The sequence below is a fragment of the Spermophilus citellus genome (assembly GCF_964194105.1).
Source record: "Spermophilus citellus genome assembly, chromosome: 5".
Classification (NCBI taxonomy): Eukaryota; Metazoa; Chordata; class Mammalia; order Rodentia; family Sciuridae; genus Spermophilus; species Spermophilus citellus.
Genome location: NC_138186.1, coordinates 114,962,119 through 114,976,317, shown reverse-complemented (window position 1 = coordinate 114,976,317; position 14,199 = coordinate 114,962,119). Strand labels below are relative to the sequence as shown.

The window sequence follows — 14,199 nt, the reverse complement described above, 5'->3', positions numbered from 1 at the left end:
GTCATTAAATGTGTGGTAGCATTTTGTTCAAAATAAACTGGAAATCTAAAGTATTCAACAAATGGGACAGCAAATAAGGCTTTTAGAGAAAAAAGTTTCCATTGATATTTTTCCCTACACAAGCAAGGAAGGGGCTGAACAAAATGGTAACAATTCAAATAACATACAATATAAAAAATTTTCATTTCTGTAGTTTTGATAGGAAGTGTCTCACCTTGTAGGAAAAATCTTTTGGTGGTACTCCTGTATTTAATAAATTGTACACGTACATGAATAAAATGAAATTGTGAAAGCCTAGATTTTGCAGCTTGGAAATTTGGCAAAACATTCAAAAATATGGAAATAATTTATTCAACAAATTTTGTCTTATAAAAATATTCATAGGGGCTGGGGATGTGGCTCAAGCGGTAGCGTGCTCGCCTCGCAAGCATGCGGCCCGGGTTTGATCCTCAGCACCACATACAAACAAAGATGTTGTGTCCGCCGAGAACTAAAAAATAAATATTAAAAATTCTCTCTCTCTCTCTCTCTCTCTCACTCTCTCTCCTCTCTCACTCTCTCTTTAAAAAAAAAAAAAATTCATAGCCAGGTTCAGTGGCATAAGCCTGTAGTCCCAACTACTTGGAAGGGTGAAGCAGGAGGACTGTTTGAGTTCAGCAGTTCAAGACCAGACTGGATAATGTAGTGAGAAAGTTTCCTTAAAAAAAAAATTGTCAAAGAAAAATACAATGACAGAGGCAAAAGAACATGTGCCTATGAAAATATTTGGGCTGAAATATTTACATTGTTCAATATTTTAAAAATTGGAATTATGTCCTCTATTTAACAAATTTGCACTGAGTTTGGCAGGTAACTCAGAATCTAGAGAAAGAACATTTTCTCAACTTAAAATATTATAGTCTACCAAAAAGAATCAATTGAAGATATCAGTAATTTCAAATTAATTAACCATAAAAAATGTAACTGTGAGGAATGTTACTGGCAGTTTTATTTTTGAATATAATACTTTTAAAAATATATTCTTTAGGAAAATACTAGTAATAAAACATTAGAGACAGATTTGGCTAAGAAATGAACTAATGTATATGTATATACACCTAAGAATAATTATTCCACTTTTACTTATTATTTTTTAATATTCAGTTAATCAGTATTGTGAAGAAGTTTTTGCCAGGCTCTGTGGCGCATGCCTGTAATCTCTGCAGCTCAGGAGGCTGATGCAGGAGGATCACAAGTTCAAAGCCTGCCTCTGCAATCTAGCGAGACATTGAACAACTCAGCAAGACCCTGTTTCTAAGTAAATTATTTTTTTTAAAAAATGAGGACATAATCAATGGTTAAGCGCCTCTGGGTTCAATCTCTGGTACCAAACAAAAAAAAAAAAAGGATAAAGATGAAGAAAAAGAAGTTTTCCTTATTTATTTATTTTGTCCTACTTGGAATTGATTCCAGAACCTGAACATCATCCCCAATTCTTTTTTTAAATTTTCTTTCTTTTAATTTTGAAACAGGATCTCACTAAGTTGCCAAGGCTGGCCTGGAACTTGTGATCCTCCTGCCCTTAATCTTCTGAGTAGCTGGGATCACAGGCTTGTGCCCCTGTACCCAGCAGTTTTTCCTATCTTAATATATGAATGTTAGGGGTTGGGACTGTGTCTCAATGGTAGCATACTTGCCTGGCATGTGTGAGGCACTGGGTTCGGTTCTCAGCACTGCATATAAATAAATAAAATAAAGGTCTATCAACAACTAAAAAAATCATATGTTAATTTTTTGAAATTTGGGCTGGGGATGTGGCTCAAGTGGTAGCGCGCTCGCCTGGCGTGCGTGCAGCCCGGGTTCGATCCTCAACACCACATACAAACAAAGATGTTGTGTCCGCCAAATACTAAAAAATAAATGTTTTTAAAAAAAATTTTTTTTGAAATTTTATTTTTTTTTAATTTTTTGTAGTTGTGTACAGACAGCAGGCCTTTATTTTATTTGTTTATTTCTATGTGGTGCGGAGGATCAAACCCAGTGCCTCAGGCATGCTAGGCAAGTGCTCCGCCACTGAGCTACAGCCCCAGCCGTGAAATTTCATTTTTTTTTTAAATTATTTTATTGTTGGTTGTTCAAAACATTACATAGTTCTTAATATACCATATTTCACAGATTGATTCAAGTGGGTTATGAACTCCCATTTTTACCCCGTATACAGATTGCTGTGTCACATCAGTTACATTTCCATTGATTTACAAATTGCCTTTCTAGTGGAAATTTCATTTTTAAAAATAGTTTTTAAATAGAACTAGTTGAGTTTACCAAAATAACAAACTTGATTATTAGTTAATAAATACATCTTTTAAAAAGTCTAAAATTTTAGTTATATGGTACTTCTAAATTATAATATCTACACTTCAAGGACATTTCTCAGAAGTTTTACAAGATCCTTCTGCTTACATTTCACTGGCCATAATTTAACAACATGGCCATGTTTCCAGCCAAAACTCTGGAAGACACAGAGAATAGACACATAGCATTCTTCCCTACATTTCCGCACATATTTTTGAGATATACCTATTGATTTGAAAGAATAAAATAATACCTTTAATATGTAGTTTATATCCATGTGGGAAAAAAGCTAAAGAAATGAACTTGTCATGTGAAGCAGAATAAATTATCCCAAAACAGAATCTCAGATCTCCCTCTCATTTGGGCATTCTTTTTATTTCATTCACCTGAAATTTGTATAATGTACTTTGATGGCTCTAACTTAATTCTCTCCAACACTGGATTCCCATGTTAAGGGAAGGATGAGTGCTTTATTCTCCCTAGGAGTCATTGACTGTGTAAGGCATCTTTCCTCTCTTGCATATCTTCTGTGGTCTGTGAGTAAGGGTGGGCCTTGCCTGAAGAAGGAAGAGGCCTTTATGAAAGTGCGGGTCTGGTAGCATTTCCTGGTACCTTGAGCTATATGTGAGCAGCTCTAGACATATAAACTAGTCAGTCATCATAGATTAGACACACATCCCTGAGGAGTTATTCTGGACCAGTTGCTTAATGATCCATGTTTTAGAAGTTTAGCCTCAGCATGGTCCCAGCTCAGGAAAGAAACTAAGGCTCATTGTCTTCAGACAAACTTCTTCTATTTTGTCTCACATTAGCTTGAACTTACTTCAATCTATTTTGATGAAGTCCTTTATAAATGTGTTTAAGATGTGACTTAATGTATAGACACAGTCATGACACCAATAGGCACTTGTTTGAACCTCTTCCCTTTACAAGAATATTTAATGTGTTCCTTTTCCTTAACTACCTCATGTTGGTCATACATTCTCTCTTTCCCTGTGGTTCAAGTTCAGTGAAAATGGAGGCTTTACTCCCATCAAAATCAAATCAAATTCACAGTCTGTGAAATCCACTCTTGGTGTTTTGCATTTCAGAAGCATCACTATAAATGTTCCAGAGTCTAAGACCTCTACCATCTGCTCCTTTAGGCACTGGATTTCAGTAGCACTGCTTGATTTACAAAGGCTGGGGCTGGGGCGGGGGCTGGGGCTGGGGCTGGTGGGGGAGCGGGGCTAGCATATCCAACAACAATTCAGCTTGAAACTTCTGCTTGAAATAAGAATAATCAGGCACCTCCTCCCCTCCAGTGAGTGCTGTACCTTCTTGGTCTTTGTGTAGGTTTGTACCTTTAGATTTGCATTTTATCAATCTTCTTTGGAGAGGATATTTTTTTTTTCTCCTTGTTAGGCAGCGATGTGGGGTTTTTGTTTGGTTTTGTTTTGTTCTTGTATTGATAGATACGTGTTAAATTGAAGCCTTTATTCTCTACATCCCTCCTGATCATCCAAAACATGGATCTTTTGCACCTTCTTCTTTAAAGGGTCATCAAAGCTCTACAAGGTCAATTTTAAAAGGTGCTTCATCAGCACACTTTTGGTGAAAGACTGAGTACCATGTCCAGGGTCCATGATTGATTTTCTAAAAATCTAGGGTTTATCTTATTTTGATAATAAGAGATGACATCCAAATCATATGAAGAGTATTTCAAACTGAGGCAATAGTAAGGGATGATTAAAAGGCTTGAAAATCAAGAATTCTGTTTGATAATTCCAGTCTCCCATATTCAGAACCAGTTTATTTAATTTACTTTGACAGTATTTTCATGAGAATGGTTTTTTAAGCAAGGTTAAGTAATATCTCAGAAGAGGACTTATTTTATTAAAGGAGTCTCCCATAAACTTAATTAGGTTAAGTATAATACTATCTTAGAATTGTTTTGTGTTTTTATCTTGGTTTTAGTTTTAAAGGAGGAAGTAGCAATAAACATTTCTTTAGGCAGTATTAAGTTTTCTTATCTCTACATATGGTTAATGTCTTGGTATAGTTCGATTCTATTTAATGATATTTGAGTTTTCTTTTATAAGAAAGAAAATTTCAGTAAAGCAACATAAATAGACATCACAGCAATGAGGGAGCAGGCAGAACCTAAGACAATTTCTGTTTATAATGTCACTGTTTTTTCACAGTGACAGCCTGCTTTTTCTTTGAGAGTATATATTTAACTTGGTAATTAAAGTTGGCATATTTGCAGCAACTTCAATATTTTATGACTTATTCATTCTACCAATTTTCCATTTTCTTGTGCTGCTGGATTCTTGTCTGAATTTCTGTATTATATGTTTATAACCATACTTCTCCAGGGGCAGACCATTAGATGAAGGGTTCTGTAGTCAGATGAAATTCAGAGCTGTTTTATAATTGCCAAGGGTAAAATTAGCAAAGTCAATTATTCTCCCTTTGGCTTTTCCCTAAAGATATTAGGGGTCTTCAAAGTAATTGCCTTAGGTAACACTTAGATTTTTAAATATCTTCAAGTATAGAAATTGGTATATTAATCCTCTGGTAATTGTCTTTTTAATATTATAGCTAGAGTCACATAAGTGCAAATTAACAAGATTTTGAATTCAAGAATAAGTTTAAAAATTAATGCTTAGACTTTTATTCAATTATGGAATATAAGGGCAACTTTTTATACTAGCACCTCACTGTGTAAAGACCTGGACTAAGAAACTTCAGAATGCTTCTTTTGTTGTGTTTTATTTTTGTTTTTAGTACTGGGGATTGACCCAGGGGTACTTAAACCACTGAAGCACATGCCCAGTTCATTATTATTATTATTATTATTATTATTATTATTATTATTATTATTATTATTATTGGTGAGACAGGTCTCTCAAAGTTGCTTAGGACCTGTTAAGTTGCTGGGACTGGCTTTGAACTTGAGATCCTCCCACCTCAGTCTCCCAAGCTACTGGGATTACAGCCATGTGTCACTGTGCCCTGCTCAAAATGCCTCTTTTTTTTTTTATTTTTAATATTTTTTTAGTTGTTGATGGACCTTTATTTTATTTAGTTACATATGGTGCTGAGAATCGAACCCAGTGCCTCACACATGCTAGGCATGCGCTCTACCACTGAGCCACCACCCCAGCCCTCAAAATGCCTCTTTTTAAGCCATAAATTGACTGACTCTTTTGAGATAAGTTGCTCTATATGTGTTTATGTAGAATATCACTGAATGTTACAATGGTATGGTCATGCCAGAATCTAAAACTTTAGTGTTTGAGCATCAAGTTATCACTGAGACATGTTAAATAATTTGGAGGGGGGCTGGGGATGTGGCTCAAGTGGTATAGCACGCGTGCCTGGCATGCGTGCGGCCCGGTTCGATCTTCAACACCACATACAAAGAAAGATGTTGTGTCAGCCGAAAACTAAAAAATAAATATTAAAAAAAAATTCTCTCTCTCTCTCTCTCTCTCTCTCTCTCTCTCTCTCTTTCTGTCAAAAAAAAAGTAATACTTGGGAGGGAAATCATAAAATTGAAAAGCACTATAATTTAGAAATCTAGCTGGACATTATAAGTTTTCTCTCATCCTGTATTTATTTAGATGGCATTTGTATTTTAGAATTAAGCCACAGTGCAAATAAGACTATGGATTACTATTTGTCATCCTCTTTTTGTTTTTCAACATCTTTTATTTTACATGTTTAGTGATAAACCTAGTATTTAAATAATTGAACTCACCATGTTATTAGTATTTTCTTTTTAATTTTTGTAGTCATTTTCATTTAATGGACTTGTGGCTGTACATCAGATGAGAGACTGTGAATCAGCCTGGGTCTTGTCTGAAAACCCAAGAGCATTGTCCTGATGTCACTCCTGGGGGCTATTTTATTAAGCATTAGTGATCCATATTTCTAAATAACCGGTGGCACAGATGTACTCCTTACATAGCTGATGTATTTCCTTATGCTAACTTTGTTTTCCTAAAGGCATAAATATGTTGTTTACAAGGAAGAATTTTGTTTGTGTAAATATGCTCAATTTATGCATATAAATCTCCTTTTACACTGTGTGTGTGTGTGTGTGTGTGTGTGTATATATATATATATATATATTTTAATAAAGAGGCTGCTATTGCTTGATGTTTGTCTTATCTGTTATATTAATTTTACTTTTCAATTCATGTTGAAAGTGCTACAGCATATAACTTTAAATTTTTCTCTATCATATTTATTTAAAACAGCATTATTTTGACAGTGTGTATGTAGTTTTATTTTTCATTTTTGAGACAAGGTCTCACTAAGTTGCCCAGGTAGCCTTGAATTTGAGATCCTCCTGTCTCAGCTTGTGGAGTAGTTGGGATTATAGGCGTGCATCACTGAACCAGGCTGATTCCCAGTTTTTCTTCTTCCTTGTGCTTTTGGAGGGGAGTCAAAAGGAGTGATAGGTTTGGATCTGATTAATTCAGATTGTCTGTTGGGGGATGCATTTGTGTGTGTGTGTGGAGCTGGGGATTCAAACCCAGGGCCTTGTGCATGTGAGGCAAGCACTCTACCAACTGAGCTATAACCCCAGCCCCATTGTCTATGTAGTTTTGCCAAGCAGTATTTTACTTATAGAAATTATCAATCCTTTTTATTTTAATTTTGAGACAGGGTCTTGCTGAGTTTCTTAGAGCCTCACTAAGTTGCTGAAGCTGGTCTCAAACTTGCTCCTTTCCCAGAGCCTCCTGAGTCACTGAGATTACCAGCATGTGCCATCACACCTGGGTCCAAATTAATATCTTTTAGTCTCTTTAGCTTAATACTCAAGATTAATACTCTTTACTACATATAACACACTCAAGTGTAGATTTTCAAGAATAGAATAAATGGGTGCAGAAGGTAAATGAGGTGTCATGTATTGTAACAATAAAAGAGCCTATCTCCATATCAATTTAATAGAAAAGTCAAAATGCCAACATAAAATTACTGTGGTCACATATTAAACAGACTATATTCACTTTGAATCTGCTAGATCTTTAAAGTACAAGTGATAAATTATTAGTGTGTGCAAAATATACTATAAATAAGAAGCCAAATATGTCTTTTAAAATTTATTTTCTCATTAAAATCTTGAACTTTGCCCAATTTGATGCTACAAAACAATGGACTATAATTTCTCTTGACATAGGAAGGTCAAATGCCATCCCACAAAATGGACATTTCTCTGAGTGTCTGTCAGTCTGGAAACCTGACAGTAAAGAAGAGCAAGATAAGCTTGCATGTTTCTTCCACATGCCTGGCATTCAAAAACATGCTTTTAAAAAAATAAATGTATCCTGTAGAAACACATCTTCTGAAATAGAGTTAACACCATACCATGGTTGGCCAGACTGGTTATAGCAATCTTATAATACATTTAACAACTTTAATTTTTGCAAGTTCGATGTCTACTTTCCAGAAGTAAATTTAATTAAATAGACTCCCCCCGCCCATTTTCACTAGGGCAAATCACTATTTCTCTAAAGCCAGGGAAATGGGGAAAGTCCTATTTTCAAAAGTCGAGCTCTCCTTTACTCTTCTTTTGCCCTTCTAGTGATTTTACACAGGGAACTTCCTGAGTTGGTAGTTTACAAAAGTACTGTGTGATGAATGGTGGATTCCTTCCTCTGCATTCTCAGCTGCCTGGCCGAGCATCTCTTATCTCCACCCATCCTTTCTTCACATGGCGCAGATCTTTGTCTCTTATTGTTCACAACTCAGTGCTAATTTCACCTCGGTCAATCTCCAGAGTGCATTCACATCCTTTTCAGCCCTTTTCCTCCAATTTTTCATTCTTTGTTTTCTTACCCATTATTTCAGAAAAATTGTCAACCACCTTTTTGCTTTTTCCTTGTTCCTTTCAAAAAGAAAAAGGAAGCCAAGAACCTTTACTTGGAGTTGAAAAACGTCAGGGCAAAGCTTAGTATACTCTTGCGTGAAGAAAAAGGAATATTATGTAGTTAGAAATGAAATTGAAGTAAGAAAGAACCAGTGTCTCTCTCTGCATCCTCTTATAAACCAGATTTCCTACTAACTGTCAATATTTAAAGATAATTTAGCAGATGTTCTCTATTTTATTTGTCCTCTTGTGTTGGTAAATTGCAGGTATTTTAAGGTGTGGTTTTCTACTAATCTATTTTTACAAAAAGTATATGCTATTTCTGACAGTATGAACTGATCAAGCTTTTGTAGCTGCCTTTATGTAACTTTGCTTTGCTTTGTGGACCTTGTTTGTAACCTTGCTAATTGTTAGGAAAATGTGGTACAAACTCCAAACAATTAACTTACAGATGAAATTCCAAAATAATGTGTATTTGTAATCTGGTACTTGGTGTATTAGACTAATATTGAATTCTGACACCATAAAAGAAATAATAAGAGTATTCAAAAGACCATTTTTCATTAATAGCCACATATAGCTTAGCTCAGTGGTATTGATATAAATTTGGTCTGAGTATTTCCATTATTTTCTTAAATCTTTAGAGTTTAAATACTTAGGGAAAAAATTCACTCGAAGCCAGAGTTGGCTTATAAGGCCTAAGCCCAGGAGCAAATTTTATTTATTTAGCAAGAGTGATTGGGAGAGCCCTTTTTTGGCAGCTAATGACCACTGGAGGACTTATGTGCCCAAGGCAGAGCTGAAGGCCATTAGCCCAACAGGTCATTAACTGACAAATGCCTGACCCTGAGGTCATTTCTGATATTGTAAACCATGAAAACATTAAAGTGGGTTTGTTGGAAAGTATGGCTGTGCCAAGCAAGTTTCTTTTTAAGCAGTTTAGAAAATGCATTAAATTATTTGTTGTCATTCATGTGGTTTCATTGTCTTTGTTATGGAGCCATTTTCACTGTGTGTGATAGATCAGCCAGAAATTGGGAAAACACAAAATATCATATGTCCAGTCTTTTGTTTTTAAAGAACAATTACCCTGTTTATAATATCAGATTAACTATTTAATTACTAATAGCTGCACTCTTGCAGGTCACTTGTACTTTCATAATGGGTTGAGTTACATAGCACTTACCTATTTTTATACTCTTAGAAAAGACATAAAATACTACAAAGTATAGTGGAATAAACACTGAAGTATCTAGCCTTGGCCTTTTTCTTTTTCTTTCCCGTTAGCCATTAACATGTGAACCCTTATTTTACCTCTCAGAATTACAGGTTCAGGTCATTTATCTTTTTCTCCAAACTATCTAATGTCTTAATGTTCCAGTTTCTATCATTGAAATAAAAAACTTCAATAGAAAGTCTTTCTTAAAATTGCTACCAAATATTTTTAAAACAATAACAACATATCTTCAAGTGCTTACTACATGATAGAAACTATCTTAAATGCTTTATGTATGTTAACTGGTTTATAATGTCTTCTGAGGCACAAGGAAAAGGTCAGTAATTTCCCTGAGGAAATGCTGCTAATAAAGAGTAGGGCTGCTGCCTAAATACAGGCAATCTGGCTCCAGAATGCTTATGCTTAACTAAATAGAAAACTAACAAACCAACAAAGAACCATGATATTTTACAACTCGGAGTCTTATAAAAAATAGTCTAACTTGTAACATTAAATTAGATCCTGGCTAGAAAATGGAATGATATGCAAAGAAAAAGTAATCAAGAAAAATTGTTAATAAAAGCAAGTATGTAATAGAGAATTCAAAATCTTTGGACAAGTCAGATATAAGATTTATGTGCATATTTCAGCAGTCTAAAGCAACATTCCACATTAGTGAACTCTTTCCATAGTAGATTTGAGTTGAGAAACTTATATGGCTTCATTTGTAAGGTAATATACAAATGTAAATTTCTGAGAATGATCAGGCAAAATGATAATTGTTCAAATTTATTTTGAAACAGTTACGGTTTACACTCATTGGAGTGGTATTGATATCTCAACAAAATTTTGTGTGTGTGTTATGTTAAGCAGTCAGGATACCAGTTTAAAACCTGGGGTGTAGCTAGGCATGGTGGCTCATGCCTTTTACCAGCAACTCAGGAGGCTGAGGCAAGAGGATCACAAGTTCAAGGTCAGCCTTAGCAACTTAGTGAGATCCTGTCTCAAACTTAAAAAAAGGCAGAGGGCAGGCTGGAAATGTAACTCAGTGATAAAATAACCCTGGGTTCAATCCCCAGCATAACACCATCACCATCCCCCCAAAAATATCCAATTGTACATTTTCATAGTTTGAAAAATTTTTGACCCAGGGATATCCCTTATTTGATTCAAAGGTACAGTGCAGCCAGTCCCAAATTTCTAATACTTCATTTTATTGAAGGAAGGGAGCAGGAAAGGATTATATAACTTTCTAGAACACAGTATCAGAGGGCCAGTTATTTTTTAAATTCCTTAAATCATGGATTTTTAAGAGCTGCAAAGGTATTTGGGGGAAATACAATTAACAGTTTCAGTCAAGATGTGTAGATTTTAGTGCACATGATTCATACTTTGATTTTTGTTCTTACCTTTAGAGTACAAACCTTGGGATGTCTCTGAATTACAAACATCTGCCTTTTAGTGTGTCCCAATTTGAATAGGAGCTGATTGAGCTGAAAAGTGCACTGTTATCCAAAAGACATGGCAACCCTGGAACTTGAAAGATATACTCATGAGTCCAAGGAAGTTACTGAAATTTCTAGCCCTATGGCCAAATGTTGTTTAAGCCAATTTATTTTTTAATCTACTGGGATCGAAACTAAGTGTCAAGAACATTAGTGATTTAAACCCATAAGATTAAAATGCACCATAACAGAATATATCCCAGAGTGTCCAAGAAAGATTCCATCTTTAATTGTCTTTCTGTTTACCTTCAGTTAATTGACATGTTTTTGGTATAAAGTGATAAAGAAAACAATACCTTTTAAAATATATTTCAGAATAATAATGTTTTAAATTGTCAAAAATTTGGGGGAACTCACATGCAACTTAAATGACTAAGGCCTGACATGTATGACATGTATCATCATTTTGATGGAATAGGATAATCTTTCAAACCACACATCACTTCCTTCATTGGTGAGTGTGTAATCAATTTAGTAAATCACTGTTAACATTTTTTTGGAAATGGAACACAATAGAAAGTACAGGCATAATGAAATTTTGTTTTATGAAATTTTGAACACATGTGTATATACATGTGTATATGTGGTATGTCATGAGGGAAAGTGTAATCCTTACTGTGGGTTGCAATTTTTAAATTTCAGAAACTCTTGTAAGACTGAGTTCTAGCCAACAACAGCCTTCTAGTTGACGTCATTGAGAGGGCCCCCAGATGAAGAAGTTGTGAAAGCAAAATGGAGATTTTTAGCCACAATGAAAAAAAGTTGATCACTGAAATGTCCTGAAAAATACATTCAAAACTCAGTAACAGCACCACTAAGTAACCGAAGTACTGAGAATATGGTGTTCTAAATACAGACTTTGTATTCAGGAATTCCCTTATAAGATGAAAAACAAAGGAGCTAACTACAATATGATAATATCAGAATTACTTTGTTTTATGACTATTACATTTAATTCTCAGTATCTAGTTACAGTTATGAATAAAAAGTATATAGAGTTGCATTTTTAAATATTTTTGATCATGGAGCTTATTGTTGACAAAATCCAGATACTGCTTACCTAGGTAAGCAAATTGAGGTCCAAAGAAGTAACATGGATAGCCTGAGGTCGTACAGCTCACCTGTATATTAACCTCCAAGTGATCAGAGACAAATTAAGGGCCTTTATCTTTACAAGGTCAATAAGTGTGTTGTTTTAAAAAGAACAGCTAGTATAATAAGCATATATTGCAAACGATGTAACATATAATAAATTTGCTTTTTAGAGTTTGTTTACACATGATCCCATAGTGGTATCTTAACTCCAGATATCTTTTCATATATTAATTAAAGATTATGATTTAGTAAGTTTACTCCCTATGTCAAAATACACTCTACTATCATGTATATATAAAAAAGAACGAATTAACAAATGTTTTTAAATTATGATTTAGGTCTCTCTTGGGTAATGCCTTAAGGTACAACTCTGGCCTGATGGCACTAGTATCATTAGTATACTGCCAGGCATATAGTAGGCTATTAGCAAGTGTTTATGGAATATATGTACTGACCAATATAAAATTAAAACTGAACACTTTATATAAAATTAAAGCTTGATACTTTATTTTCAACCATTTTCCTGAACTTGTGGACCTATTTCTTTCTAGTTGTATCCGTGAAAGTTTTATACTTTTGTTTAGTTCACTGCGTTTTCCCAAAACCTTTTTGACAAATGTTACCAGTAGTTTATAAACCAATGTATCAGCTGTTCTAAATTAAAAATTAAGATTATCAATTTGCTTAGTTTTTGCTGCACCTGTCCTATTGGTAGTGCCATTTCTATCTCTGCCGTCCCGCCTTAGCCAGAAAGAACTTCCAGCTCAGTAGAACAGATTGTTATCCCTCCCACAAATAAGCAAGGCCTTATACATTTGGCAGCATTGAAAAGGCTCCCTTCAAACAGCCGAGTGAGAAGCTTCCTCCAGAACTCCTCTGAGTTAGTGGTGTGTTTATTTCAACAGACCTTTCATCTCTTCCTTCATTAAACCCAGTCCTTGTCTGATGGGAAGGAGAGGAGAGCCTTTCTTTCATAGACTTCAGTGATGGCTTTATCAAAGCCACTCATTTATATTAATCAGCTTGCAGAGTGGGGCTCATCTGGGCTATTTGTGCCCAGGTGGTGGGTGAGTGGATTTCCCCCTTATTTGGCCATTGCTGCTCTTCCCCATGTTCTTCAGAGGTTGTTTCTCCACTGAGGCTGCCAGGCTAGAAGCCCTGGCTGAGCACTGGGGACCAAATCCACCTGGAATGAAATGGTTTACTTAAACCGAGCTTGTAAATGATGAATTTCAAATGTCAAGTGCCATTATGATCTCCATGGGAGAGTGCTACACCTTACCTATTCCCTCTCTGCCTTACCTTGTCTGTGCCAACCTGTCCATCTTTATGTGCATATCTCAGATTCCCTGTGCTCCATTTGTGCAAGAAGGAACTAAAGAGTGACACTAACTGCTCTGATTACCCTTAGCAGTCAAATACAGCCACTATCTATAAAAGGATTTTTCTGTAAGATGTTTTCTCAGTAATATAGTTTCTGTGGCTTAAAAAGAAATCTTAACAGTATTTCTTCAAATGCCAAAGCTCTTTGAAAAGGACATATTTACACTAAATTCATACCTCCCAAGATGTATATGAAAATTTATTCTTCCCCAAAAGTGTTTTTACTTTTGCTACTGCTTTATACATTGCTGTCTGTTCCTGGGGTAGAAGAAGGGAGTGCGATAAATTTGTGTATAATTAATGCCATCAGCACTGCAGATGCACGCTCACACGACTGTTAACTTTGCTAGCAGCTGTTAAGAGTAGTAAAGGCTGAGGGGCTCCGGGTTCATTTGCCTCCTAAATAGAGTGATGGATCACACATTGTTTTGTTACTCCACACTGTAGTAAAAACTGTCATTAAAATAACCTTTCAAGGACAAATTTTTCAAAGAGGATTATAAATGTTTAACGACCGCCACCATTTTTATACACCAAGTAAATGAAGTTGCAGAGTGGCCTTTTTAAACGAATTAAAATACAACTATGCTACTTTACTACATCAACTCAACTTATGCTGAATTGAGCTTTAATTGAGCCACATTCATTTATAGTTATCGTTTTTCTGAAGATTTAGTTGTATTTTACTTTTGAGATAGACACTTTTTTGCTCAAACCAAAGTAGTCTGGTATACTAGCTAAACATCAACAGTGCTGTTGAATCTTGTCCATCTGTCAAATGCTAACTGACAGTACCTCCT

General features: G+C 35.1%; 1 protein-coding gene across 2 annotated transcripts in view; it reads left to right on the top strand.

The window, feature by feature from the left end:
* Positions 1-14,199, top strand: part of PDSS2 (decaprenyl diphosphate synthase subunit 2) — a 263,309-nt gene that overhangs the window by 162,294 nt on the left and 86,816 nt on the right. The window lies entirely within an intron of this gene.